Genomic DNA, 10605 nt, shown 5'->3' with positions numbered 1-10605 from the left:
AACATTTTCAGCAAAGTGCCTTTGGTGTTTAACTTGTTAAACAAAATGATGTCGTCCACTTAAATATGGCCATTTTAATACCGAAGTTAATGTGGGGAGCTGGGTTTGCGACTTGAAGAAAGACTATTTATTTAGAACGAGGGACATGCACTTTTCCTGCTGTTCCAGGCTAATAGCCCGTGGTAGTGATTCCTCTGCGGCTCTTCTCTTCTTACGGTACTGGTACCCCGTGAAATGAAACAGACACCGTGAATATTTGGATTTATTATATAGGTTGGTTTATTCTTTGAATTCATATGATTTGCCGTCGACATTATTTAGAAAACTACTTAATGTAAGCTGACTTCGTAGTTATTCAGAGGGGGATGTAACCGGAATGACGAAACAGCCCATGTGGTCTGATACGCGCGCTGGCGCAGCAATGCATTTGTGCGGCCTTTTTGCTGTTATCGCCTTGGCGTGGAGCACAGATCTCACAATTGTCGCTCTAGAAAGTCTCCGGAGTTTCACAAGCAGCTTACTGTTCGAGCTATATTTTCTCGACAGGACTCGTTCAGCCAGCCTGCCATTGCAGGGTGAGTTATTTACTGATTGTGCCCACTCCTTGCACGTTATTTCGTGGTGCAAAAACTGTTCTAATGTGTTCAAGTTTTGACAAGTTGGCAATGAGTGCTGTGGACTTTCGTGCATGTACACATGTGCACATGCACTGTCGAGCTCACTGCGTGGTACTTTCGGTGTGCATTACATGTACATGTACATAAACTATGAATTACGTTGTGTACATGTATGCCTTTGCTTTAGGCGCTGAGTGACTGCTGTTGCGGAGCGAGTATTTACAGGCGCTTGAGTTCTTCCCCCGTGGGCTGCACCGCTCTTTGCATAATACTCTACCAGTGACTTGTAGTCTGGGTAAGAGCCTTAATAGATTCTCAAGTTGAGTAAATGATATTTTTCTTTGGTAATATATTAATGTTAAATTATAAAGTGCCAATTTATTTTCCAGAATGATGAACATGTATGTTTTATTTGTTTACTCTGGTTTTTGTAGGGTCTTTTATTGCATCTTTAATTGGACCTTTTATCGAGTTGGAGAAATAAATCAGCATTGATTCCAAGTCTACTCTACTCTTGTGAGTTCTTTATCCTCAAAACTGAGGGTCTTGCCTGGACCCTGATTCCAGAGTCAGGGATATCCTCACATTAAGTTACTTGTTTTGTGATTTGAACAGATGCACGTAACTGCTTAAAAAAATGAATGGACAAGTGCCAGTATGTTTTTGTTTTACAAAATAAGTACATCATTTTAAAGTAGATAATCAACTCAGGAAACAATTCATGCTTTATATGTGTATATATTTATCAAGTATTCACATTGATTTGGTTTGTCGTAGAGGGCCATCACTTGCCCGTTTTAGGCTCTGTACAGTCTTGCCATTATGGTTGGCCGTAAGAGAATCGGCACTGGCCCGATTCAGGCTTTGCATTGTTTTACCGCTATGGTTTGCGTAATCCGCTCCGTTCACAAGTACCCCCTCAACGGCAAAGGAAGTACAGTTGGGGGTGCGCGGCCACTGCGTGTACATGGAACAAATCCCCTGGTGTACGCGCGTCACACACAAGGAACGGTGCGCGTCAACCAGCGAAATGTACCGCCCATGGGACGTCGTTGCTAGGTTAAAGGGCGCCCTCTTTACGTAGCCCACGGAGCTCATACACGGCCGTTTCAATCCAATAGACTTAACGTAATTAACTTGAGCAATTTTGTCCGCACAGCGTTTGTTTACTCCAGTGTTTCAAAGTGATGACGTCATGCAATTTTGGAAATCCAAGATGGCGTCCTAAATTTTTACGAAAACAAAACACGAAAAACATGCCCCAAACTTGCCCCTAAATCATGACTCAAACAATGTCTTATGGTGCCACACTATAATTCTGACAGATAAAGTGAGTTTCCACACATCGGGAGATTGAGCTGGCCCATAAAGTTCAAATTACCTGTAAAAATCAGGTTTGATTACGCTTCGTGCGTAAGGTTTTCTGTCGCTGTTTGTTTCGGAAGTTGTTAAAAATCCCCGACGAAAATCCCGTTTTATTATTGATACCAAGTTTTCCCCAAATATTCCATGGTCACTACTTGTAAATAAGGACCATCTTGAATGACTCATGAAGTTTCATTCGAAGGCCAGCGGTAGATTTTTTTTTAGAACCGTTAAAATACAGCCACTTTTCACGAACACCGCGAGGTATACACGCACATCACACGGCGCAATAGCTGTAGAGCGTGAACGCACGCACACACCACCGGGGCACGCGCGGCGTTAACACGGCGTTGTTGCACTGCCCTGCCCGCTGAACTGCAGCCGGCAGCGAAACCGTGCGCTGAGAGTCACAGGCCGGTGGTTTGTGGGGGAAATATTCAGCAGAACTCCGGCCAGATCATGCATGTTAAGAATACAAATAATTTCGTACGAACACCAATAATATTAAGCAGGATGAGCTTTCTACATCAGACTCCTGTAGGTCAGACGGCCTTATGATTATATGAACAAATGTAATGCTCCAAGTTTGCTAGGAATTGTTTAAAAATTTCATAAAAGAAACAATATCCTGCCCCTATTTGCACAGCAATATTCATGAAGTTAAACCACTACGGGTGCAACACTTATCAATTCAAACATTTTTCATTAACCCTACCTCCCTGTGTGTGTGTGTGTGTGGGGGGGGGGGGGGTGGGTATCGTATTAAATTTCCAGGATTCAGGACCGTTCGGGCTATTTAATAGGAAAACTCGAGCAAATGCAGTCCTGCATATGTCCACAAGTGTCCAGATTAGCTTAATCCAAACCTCGAAAACTTCGAGAACCTCCCCTGTTCAGTAGTGTTTTGCTTCGGATCGGGTCCACTATAGGCAAAACCAATGCGAAACATTATAGATATAATCCAAATCCCGCGCTGTGTTAATTTCCAAACTGTTTCCATCTTTTTTCCCCGTTTATTTCGGGTTTTGAATTGACCCGATCCGACCTGATCCGCAAATTTTCAAACACAAAACTGACCAACTCAACTGAAATGACGGACAAACCGACCCGACCAAACACAAAGTTGGTTTTTGGTTGAGTCGGTTACAGTTTAGAGTTGGGTCAGCACAACACTTCTGTCCAGAACCCTTCCAAGAAGCAAAAGTAACCAGCAAGGTTGCTGAAATCCATGGCCACATGACATCACACAGGCAGCATATATAGAGATTGCCGCATTCCCCCAGAGATAGTAGAGGCTGCAGCCAATCATTGCATGTGGCACAAGCAAAGGCAGACTCCAATTGAATATTATATTTAAAAACTGGCAGGGTAATATTTATATTATACTTTATTTCATTATCTAAGTTGGCGGCCAATTTAGTGAAATCCATTGGTCTCCCATTGGTCACAGTACACCTAAAAAAGCAATCCACATACACGTAAAAGTCTCATCTGTTTTAAAGTATGGAAAAGAAGGCCAACTTAAAACTTGTCATTAAGTAGTCTATTTACTTACTTTAAAAAAAGCACCGATAAAAATATATAATTTAATAATAGCATTTTAGTACTGTCGACAATTAGTTGATTTTCAGTGTAAGTTAATATCCAGCTGTATTTCAATTCATAATTTTGGCACTTAGGAGTGTCGTTCGCAGTAGTCCTTGAAGAATTCCTACCGGTGTAAACAAATTAGACTAGGTCACAATTCTGCCCTTATGTACAAAATCACAATGATAATGTAAGCATGGATCCAGCCCATTCAAAATGGCAACAATGTTGTCACTAATGCAGTTTCAGTAGAGACATGACCATTTTGCCTACTGTTAATGGTTCATGTACGAGTCAGTTTTGCGATAGCCATGCACGAGAAATCAGAATGTAAATATTTTCTAAAAAACAAAATTGTACTGCACATGTGCAGAGGTGATCCAATCAATGACCATAAATGGGCATTAAAATGTAAACATGTCCGATATTATGGGAGCGAGAACCAGTCCATCGCGAGTGATCATGTGTGACGTGTGAATCTTGAGCTTAAATTCCAGAGTGATTCCTTGGCAAGCAGACAACAGAAGTTCTTAATGTGTCGGATCAAGGCGGTGCATGGTTTGTTCAAATCTAGCAGTGCACATGGCATCACACAGTTTGGCACACATTCAGTTTATACCAAAAATACACCCAACACATGCTCATGTCTGTGTTATCCTGATCCTCCATGCACAAATGTGGGATGAAAGATTCACTTCCACTGTACGGCTCATCACAACGAGTCAACGGCTCATCACACCACCATCTCACCAGAGCTCCAGAAAATATGAGAAACCCCCTTGTCAGGAGAATGATACTGCAAACTTCCTGAAAAATCATAACAAAATGCTTTAATTTCAGAAAACAGGATCACATGTTATACAATTGCTTTTTTTAGGGGGTGGGGCATGGGAGAAATGTTTCCATACATTCAAAGCTCTACATGTACCGCCAACACTAAAGCAGTGGTTCATGTCACATGTACATGATGTATCATGACACCATTTAACAATATTTATATTACTTTATCGGGGGGGGGGGGTGCACACTGCACAATAAGGCCTGTGCAAAGTCTAAAATGGCTGAAAAAAATTGGGAAGGTTGGTGATCTAGAAAAAAGAGATCCATTTCTGGCATTTGTATGGAACAGGATCACACAGAAACAAAACTCCTCAATTTAGAATTGCCAATTGTTTCATGTCCCCATGAAGCTGAGGCACTAATGTGTTTACATGAAAATTGATTGACATTTGGCTAAGCGTTCAGGCTTTGCATATTTCTTCAGAAGAAATATGCAAAACCTGAAATAAATTCAACGTCAGACATGCCAGAATAAGTTTTGCGAACACGAAAGGCGGCATGCACAATAAAAAAGATTAGTCCGACATAACTACTTTCATCCTGTTCATTACTGTCAGAATCAAAATGTTATGAAATGTTCATTTTTTTTTTGGGGGGGGGCATTTTTTTCTCTCTGTTGTCATGACCTGTTCGTATTGTTTTTATTAATTTTATACTGAATCATGCACAAAACTTTTTTTTTACCTTCCAATTCAGGCCTAGTTGATCATGATGATTTAATTTATGTATGGAAATCTTTCCCATGTATAACAAAGTTGTAGCACAATACACGACATGTCATGTACATGTGCATCACGCCAATGGAGGATCTCCGTCCACACATGCACGAACCTAGGTACGGGTTATATCCGCACGCGTGCCCGTACAAAAACATGAACACGCAAACGGTCGAGTTGTCTCTAAAGCACCATGCGCTTGGGCAATGCGTGATACACACGCGCGAACCATGCACGCTTTACAACCAACTCGACCGTTTGGCATTCCGCGCACAAACGAAAATATGTCACTTTTTGCACCTAAATATCAACAAATCTACCGCTGGCCTTACCTTCAAACCGGACACATATGCAGCCATATCTCCAAAACAAAGTTGATGTGGGCCTTACATCGGGGAAAACCTCTTGTTTGGAGAAAAACACCTTTCAATGTGACAAATTTGTCACATGACCGCACACCGCGATAATCAGCTCAGTCGAACACCAGTTTTGACGGACGCCGTTTTCAGTAATTTAATATTCATGAGCTGATATTCATATATGGAAATTAGGGGAAAAAAACAAACTTTTGAATAAGAAACATTTTGAACTTTGACCGATTAATCTACCAATGACGTTCCAAATATTCCCAGATATAAATATTCATGATATGAAACTTGCTTGGCCCGACCCACGAAGCGTGTCGGTGACGTCATTTTACAGAGATTTTTGATTGGCGCGATTAGAACCACAGAGGGCGCCATTATTTTGCGCTGGAACAGCCGTGCATAGCGCCAGCACCGGACCAATTCTGGCTCCTTACTTTTAACACGGAACCGCATTGCCGCAATCAAGCCAACAACGTTCCGCTTCCGGTTTTGTACGATTGATTGGATTTAAACTGTACAATACTGCTAGAACAAGCCCATAACAGGCCGATATCAGCCCAGTACCGTTATGTTTGCTGGGTAGGCCTACTTTTAAGTTTACTTGTGTGGGGAAAACAGTCAAAATCCCAGTATTTAAGAATTGAACATAGTCCACCCCTTGATCATCTTGCTTCAGAAGTACCGTAGTTATGGTTATAGTATTTTTGAAGTAGTAAAATGCCAATTATTGTGCAAGTACTGACAGGCCTAGCATAGGGCAAGGTTAGTATTTAGGGGGAAAACAACGTTGCCTAGGCCCTTCATAAACATGCTCAAGACATGGATGGATTTGGTAGTAAAGTTACACTTTTTAATAGTTTTAACTATTAGTGTACTTAGAGAATCGTTAAGGGGGGAAAAAAATTCTTGAAGTAATCAGCAAGAAACGAGTTGTCACTCATTATTTCAGATGGAAAGCATTTTATATACGAACGTCACTTGACACCCTGTGTACAAACCCTATGAGACTGATCTGAACAATTCTGTTTTCTCACTAAATGCTTAATTTTTGTCCCTGCTAAATTTCGCTTTTTAGGACATGTTATCGCTTTCTGATGGCTGATTAGTCAGTGCAGGGAAAAACTAGTGGCGTACGTATTAAGGAATTGTTTCCTTTCGGATTTTTAGCTTAAAGCTAAATAGGATGCCACAACCTGCAAAATGAAATGTCCACAATTAATAATGCATTATCACTATTGGGTAACGGCATGATAAGTTCAAGTCAATATAAACATGTTTCCACATCTTTTTTTTATCCAACTGTAGCTATAGGCTATGTTAGCTTGACATCTGCAGTTTCAGAGGTGTCAACATCAGACTGTTTGACGTGCCTTGATGTGAAACGGAAGTTTTTTGGGGGAAAAAATCTTTTCATTTCAGCACCATGTTTAACCCCAAACTAAATAAATAGTAAATAAAAACATACAAAGCTGAAGTACAAACATTGTACATGTACATCACAGATCCATATAACATGATGTCATTGGATACAATGTCCCCATCACAACTATAAATTTCAACTATCGAGTGAATGAATGCTATCTGATAGTTGTTCAAGTAACTGTGGTACATTTGTTTTATTGTTGATGTGTTTTGTTTGTTTTATTTAACAGAGCTCCTCGGTTCAGCAGGAATGGTAAATGTTGCATCTCTTCAGGAACAGAACTAGAAAACGGGGTTCATGTGTCTCTGAGGTAGGCACATTTTTAGAAACCAGGCAAAAAGTGTTGGTTCAGATTGTGACTGATAAAAGTATTGTAACGAAACATTGGACATAGTGCCAGTCTAGGGTACTGGTGCCCGCGTCGGTGGTCTCCGCGCTGCTACTGTCTATGCACGCGCTGCCCGCGGGTATAAAAGCGTGCGTCAGCCGCGCGCGCGATACTCACTCACTCACTCTGTCAGTCACAAGCTGAGTCACAAGCAGAAGCGCATGACACGAGTTATTTCTTGGGTGAGTCGTCAGTCAGTTTCATGCAGGTCTGACAGCGCTGCAATTGATTATCCGCTAGCGAGTTAATCTAGAAGAGGGACCAACCGGACGGGCTGCCTTTACATCACTAGTTGGTGAGTTTACTGGCCAGGAAGAGTTAGAATAAGCAGCCAACATTGTGTCCACGTTAGAGTTAGCGATAGACGCCTATATAGGAGTCGCCTGTCAAGGCGCACACAATAAAACACCATTGTTACGTTATATAAAGAGGACTGTGACTTAATCATTGTCTCCTGTGAGTTATTGGGCCTAATAGGGTGAGAGTGATTGAGTGCGAGTATCGCTGGTCCACTGCAATGCCTGGGGGTATACTTCCTCCAAACGAAGTAACGTCCCGGGTTTCCCGGTAACCGCTCATCGGGAAAGCCATATCCTGTCAGCGTCCGTCCGGCGGCATCTCCCGGCTGGAGGCAGGGACGAAGGGTCGGCGGACCGTTACAAATTTGGTGTCAGAAGTGGGATTGGCGTTGCAGTGACATCAGTCAACATCAATCATCGATAGAGTGTGAAGGAGTACTTCACCTACCTAGGTGAAGTCAGCCTCATTGATTTTGATGGCGATTTGTCGGAGGTCGACCAGATTGACAGCGATCTCCAGCGAGCGACCCACGAGAGAGAGAAGTACAAACACTACTCGAGACACTCAACATTGGACATCGGGGTTCGGTGATGTCAGCGCCTGCCCTGTGGTCAAGAATTCCACCTACTCCAAAACCTAGAAGGAAATTTAACACATTCGCACCTCCACCTACCCCAGTGCCTACGCAACCAGCTTCATCGACGCCTACGGCTGAAACCAGCAACCTTGTTGGATGGACACCTTCCAGATGTGACAGTGAAGTTCCGTCCGCCCTCGAGTGCAATAGAAGATGTCTCTCTGCGAGTGAATCATAGCGCCAAATTCGAAGGAGGCGAGCTGGATCCATTTGGCGTCGGGGAGAAAACCACAACGAAGGAGAAGGGCAGCTGCGAGTCGAACACTAGTACTAGTAAGCGGCCGAACATCCTACCAGACCGATTCAACGGGAAGACCCCTTGGAGGGAGTATAAGCAACACTTCAAGGCGTGTAAACTGGCAAATGCTTGGACCGATAGTCAAGCGAAAATTTTCCTTGCAGCGAGTCTCCAAAGCGAGGCAGTGAAAGTGCTTGGGAACCTCGCTTCCAGCGGCCAAGACGTTACCTATACTGAGCTGATGGGTCTCCTTGAAAAGCGATTTGGCCCCGGACAACTGGCGGAAAATCACCTAGTGGAACTTCGCCACAGGCGTCAAGGAGATAAGGAGACTTTGCAAGAGTTGGGACAATCCATACGTGACCTGTCGGCACTCGCCTATCCAGAATTGAGAGACGACGGGCGAGATCGCCTAGCTAGGGGTCATTTTTCAGACGCAATTCGGGAGCAAGCCATCCGCGAAGGAGTGTTCAGGACTTCCTCAAGATTGAGGAACAAAGGAGTGACAGACGAGTGAAGTACGCCCGAGGAGTAGACGGGATATTGAACAATCCTATGCAGGAGGTCAAGAGTGAAGAGAGTAGTAGTCAAGCAAAGGAGTCCTTTATTCAGAGTGCAAGTGACCAAGAAGTTAAGGAGTGGCTCCAAAGGATGACAAAAATGCTAGATGACGTGAAATCAAAGCGAAACCCAGGAGCGCCTAGAGGGCCAAGGATTGCTGCCAGGCGCAAGGTAACTCCCCAAGACGTGTGCTTCAAGTGCAATAACCGAGGGCATTTTGCACGGGAGTGCAGGAAGCACGTTGGACATGACATCGACAGACAGGCGTCGGGAAACGACAGCCAGCTGGCTCCAAAGCCCGAGGGACAGCTGGAGAAATAGACGGGCCGAAACACCAGAACGGAGACAACCACGAGAGACCATGTAAGGATGGGACAGATGTGAAGCCTACCCTTGGCCAAAGGGCGCGCGCTGGACTTTTTGTACAGGCGTTTATAAGGGGAGTCAAGGCAAACCTCTTGGTGGACACAGGTGCGACGGACACCGTCCTATCGTCAGAGTTGTACTACAAGATTCCCATTGAGAAACGACCTAAGCTGGAGAGTGGAGGTACAGGAGTTCGTAACGCTGACGGTAGCAACATGGAAACTCTCGGAAGAGCCTTGGTAGAAGTGCAAATTGGAAGGACGACGTGTCCCGTTCGGGCTGTTTTCGGCAAAATAGGTGAAGTTGAAGGAATCCTGGGAATGGATTTTCTGTTGCCAACGCAGGGTTCCTTGGACTTCCACTCACTTGAACTGAAACTAAATGGGGAGAAAATAACATGCAATGACCTAAATGGAGGAGGCCTATGTGCAAGGGTAATCGTAGGAGAAACAACGAGGGTTACCGCAGGACATGAAGCATTAGTGCCTGGGTTGGTGATGGGTGAGCGCGTCAGGAGTCAGCTGGGTCTTATAAAGCCGTCTGATCGAAGTGAGGTGGCGGACAAGGGCATGATCGTCGCGCGTGTTCTTGTGAACCTAGGAGAAGAGTTGCTTCCCGTGCGTGTGTTCAACCCTTGAAAGAGGGAATGTGTCGTGAGGCAAGGCACTATGGTGGGCTTCCTAACGCCTGTGGGGAATGATGAAGTAGAGAATGGGCTGACATCGCCTACTGAGACGGGGTAGGTAGATGTTCCCGAACACCTTGAGGATCTGTACAACCGTAGCATCCAAGATGTGGAGAGGAAGTACCATAGAAAAGTAGGTGAACTCTTGCGGACATACCAAGACGTTTTTGCAAGGAACGACACAGATATCGGCCGTACAGACCTGGTCCGACATAGGATAAACACAGGCGAAGCGCATCCTATCAAGGAGCGGCCCAGGCGTTTTCCTCCAAGTGAACAGAAAGAAATCAATCGGCAAATCCAGGAAATGGTTAGGGAGGGTAGGATAGAGCCGAGTGAAAGTCCTTGGGCATCGAATGTGGTCCTCGTTAAAAAGAAGGACGGCAGCCAACGCTTTTGTGTAGACTACCGGCGCCTAAATGCAGTAACCATCAAGGACGCCTTCCCCGCATCGACGAGTCCCTGGACACCCTATCCGGCAGCAAGTGGTTTTCCACCTTAGACCTGGCGTCCG

The 10605-nt window shown here is 44.3% G+C and overlaps 1 long non-coding RNA gene across 1 annotated transcript; it reads left to right on the top strand.

The window, feature by feature from the left end:
- Positions 1–286: 286 nt before the first annotated feature.
- On the top strand, positions 287–1187 carry LOC119725240. The gene is made up of 3 exons (XR_005270695.1): positions 287–575; positions 805–912; positions 1052–1187. It is a non-coding gene; the product is annotated as an uncharacterized LOC119725240 (long non-coding RNA).
- The last annotated feature ends 9418 nt before the right edge of the window (positions 1188–10605 follow it).

This window comes from Patiria miniata, unplaced genomic scaffold (genome assembly GCF_015706575.1).
Source record: "Patiria miniata isolate m_02_andy unplaced genomic scaffold, ASM1570657v1 HiC_scaffold_19, whole genome shotgun sequence".
NCBI classification, from domain to species: Eukaryota; Metazoa; Echinodermata; class Asteroidea; order Valvatida; family Asterinidae; genus Patiria; species Patiria miniata.
This window is presented reverse-complemented; position numbering and strand designations above follow the sequence as displayed.